The sequence below is a fragment of the Protopterus annectens genome, chromosome 4.part0 (genome assembly GCF_019279795.1).
Source record: "Protopterus annectens isolate FY-2018-M chromosome 4.part0, PAN1.0, whole genome shotgun sequence".
NCBI lineage: Eukaryota > Metazoa > Chordata > Ceratodontiformes > Protopteridae > Protopterus > Protopterus annectens.
In genome coordinates this window covers 1,061,583,228-1,061,586,693 of record NC_056733.1, presented here as the reverse complement: position 1 = coordinate 1,061,586,693, position 3,466 = coordinate 1,061,583,228, and the positions used below count along the sequence as shown (strand labels likewise).

The window sequence follows — 3,466 nt, the reverse complement described above, 5'->3', positions numbered from 1 at the left end:
CTCCCTTGGCAATGCATTATGATTAATATGCATGGTGCTCTGCCGAGAGGGAACCACGTACATAGACATAGTAACAATGTGTAAAGGCTCTACACTGTGCCTACTCAGATTTTATTAAATCCTGAGGATAGCTTATCAGGTAAGTTATAATAATTTCAGTGGCTTTGAAAATGAGCCTTTCAGACTGATAGGACTATAATTCATGGGGTCAGTGGTGGCACCACCATTGTGGAGTGTCATCACTACTGCTGTGTCCCAAACCTCAGGGGCAAAGCCTGTGGCTGAACTTAGATTAAATAGTTTGAGTGTTTCTGCCAGGGTTTGTTTGCTACTTCTTATTAAACAGACAGCTGTATATTATCAGGTCCCATGAAGGACATATTTTTGGTCTTGAAAGCATCTTCAGTACACAATTTTTAGTGATGATGGGGGGGGGGGTTCAAGAGATGCAGAGATAACAGGACTTTAAAGAGTGGTCTCTGGGGTATAATTCATGATGAATTTGTTTCTAATATGCTGGCAATGTTTACTGGGTCAGAGTAGGTGGTGCCATTTTGAATAAGTTAAGAGCAATGTTGGGTATGTGTTAGTTTCCTAACATGGCTAAAGAAGGATTTGTAACTGTACTTAGCTTCATATGTTAACCTGAGTAAATTTGCTGCTTTAGTAATACTATTCTTCAATTGTTTTAGTCCCTTTTCTGATATTATACTGATAAGAACAGATACTACACTTGATCTTAGCCAAAAGGCTGAGAAGCTTTTGATATGAGAGTTGATTGATCTGCTGTATATGTTAAGGATTTTCTTCTTTTGCTGTAGTTTATTTATGGTGGTAGGCCACTAGTGTCATGTGCATTTAATTACCTATAATATTCAGAACTGGTTGGGACTGCCATGTTTATGTATTTAACTCAATCGACATATAACTGCTTTGAGAAGTTACCTGTTGTGGCAAAGCTGGGGTTAATAGTGCTATAAGTGTACTTTGGAACTTTGTCATAGAATTTTAAGAGGTTGGTACTTGTGAAATCCATGGATTCTAAGATATTGGTCTCAGGAGTTTAGAGACTTTGAAGGTGAAAGTCTCTAGTTTATGACCTGACTTTACCGATGAAGAAGATAACAGGGAAATGGTGCATTAGGAAGCATTAATCATAAGGGCCAGGTCAAGAATAGTATGCCATGTACTGCGTTTTTTATCAATATGGTTCAGGGAGTTTTAGTTAATAAATATAATGGCTTTTTGAATATCCTAAATTTCATTTATTTATTTATTTGCTTTTGTTTACCAGTTAAGTCTGTCTAGGAACTGAAATTCACATTTTCAATGGAGGCTTTATTGAGAAAAAGCTCCAATATTGAGCTTCTTTGGAGGTACTGGTACTCCATTTTACTGAGGGGTAGTTAAAGTCTCCCACAGTAATGGAGTTCTTGTTTATAGAAATTTCAGCAAGTATGGTTAGGAACCTAACATGAATTTCAGAGGATACAGAGTGTGTTCTAGAACAGGCTATAAGCTGGAAGTTGGTCCTGTTTAGTGTAATTTGTAGTTCAGTGAGTTCAGTTTGTGTGTGCTTGGGAATCTACCTTGAGGTGATATGATCCCTAACAAATATGAAAACTCCACCATAGCTGTCATCATACCTGAAGGCATAGTAGGTGTAAAACACAAGTATGAAGGGGTGATTTCTATACAGTTGCACACAGTTTTAGTAGATACACAGATGCAGAGGTGTTCTGAAAGCAAGAGAGACTTAAGGTATGGCAGTTTGTAATCAAGGCTTCTGGCACTGAGCAGAGATACCTTAATGTAATCCTGTTTTAGATTTGAGATATTAGTTATGTTGAGATGTCCATTGACAGGACTCTGCCTAAAAAGACACTACGGAGGCAACAAAGGCTTTAGCCAGTATGCAGAGGCCTTGGAATTACAGGTGCAAGCCATCTTTTGTAAATCAAGTAGGTCTGTCAAGCATATTGTCCCATGTTTATTCATACTGGATTCCCTTGGAATGACATCAGCTATTTAGCCAATTGCTGAATCCAGTTATTTTTTCTGTATAGTTAGGTATCATTCTTGGAGAACGTAATCATATGACTTGGAATCGGAGTCTTGGCTACTTTTGTGTTATGAGTGGAGCACTCTGGCATCACTCTCTCCTTACCCCTCAGGGTTTATTTTCACAAGTTGTTTATGTCCACATAGCCACCACCATATTTAAGTGAACTAGTCCTACAGGACCCTTGAGATATCAGAGATCCTGGTACCTGAAACATAACTCACTGTCACCTTGTGACAGCCTAGTGAGTGGAGAAGCAGTGTGCCTGAATATAAGGTTACCGAATTACCAGTTACTGAAACATTTTTTTATAGAGTGAACTGGTGTACTAGATTTGAGAGGATTTAACTCTTAGTGACTCTGTGTTCAGTGTATGCCCAATGGTGATATGGAGTTAGATTTTCATTGAGACCTAGTCTTTGTGGGTGTAGAAGGTTTTAGCAAGGACTTTTTTATGGCCTTAGTCTAAGACATTTATTGGGGGTTGGTATAGAGTGCAGTGGAAGTGTGTATGTCGCTAACAGCCTTTTTTGTGTGTGTGAAGCCTCCATATTTATTAAATATTTGTATCATACAAAAAATAATTATTAGTTTTGATCAAGAGGTAATTATCTATGAGCATAAGCAGTTACTACACTGCCCGAGGATAGCAGTTACTATGAGGCTGGCAACAGAAAGGAAACAAGCAAGTTGACATTCCGTATTTGTCCAGAGATCCGAAGAATTAATTATAATTACACACAATATTTATATGAAGCTAACCAAGATAATTCATAGGTGTATACTAGCCTAATGACCACTGGGGACTTTATAAGCCTAGCCAAGCATTCCCAATTGCATCCCGAAAGTTTATGAACCTTAGAGATTATTTGAAGAGGTATATGTAAACTAAGACAAGACTTATAGGCTGCCAAGTGCTAGACCTGGGAGTGTATTTCCAATTTTCACATCCACTGGTCCAGGTTACTTCTGAGTAATGTTAAGAAAGAGCTCTGCTTCACATAGATGGGAAGACTGTTCCAGAGAGGGGAATTGTCTGAGACACATACCTGTCCCTCCAATGTGTCCTGTTAATGTTAAAAGTAAAGTGCAGATCCCTAGCTAGAGTAACTTTGATGCTGTTCATTTTGCGAATCTGTAAAAGGCCCATCAAAGTGTGAGTCAAGTATGTCTTGTATGCCAGTGTAGATCACCACTCAGTTTGTAGGAAACAGTAAGGAGATAGGGCTTTGAGGTGATCTGCATAGGACATGCTGGTTACGCCCTGTATTCTTTTTGTGAGGAACCTCTATGGCCATTCCAGTTGTTGCATGTACCTAGTCAGGTACATGTTGAAGGGGATGTTAAACTCAATGATGAGCCTGATGGGGCTGAATACAGTGGAATAGTAACTTCATTGGACCC

General features: G+C 38.8%; 1 pseudogene; it reads right to left on the bottom strand.

Moving 5' to 3' along the window:
* Nucleotides 1-649: 649 nt before the first annotated feature.
* LOC122800569 lies at nt 650-763 on the bottom strand (annotated as a pseudogene).
* Nucleotides 764-3,466: the final 2,703 nt, after the last annotated feature.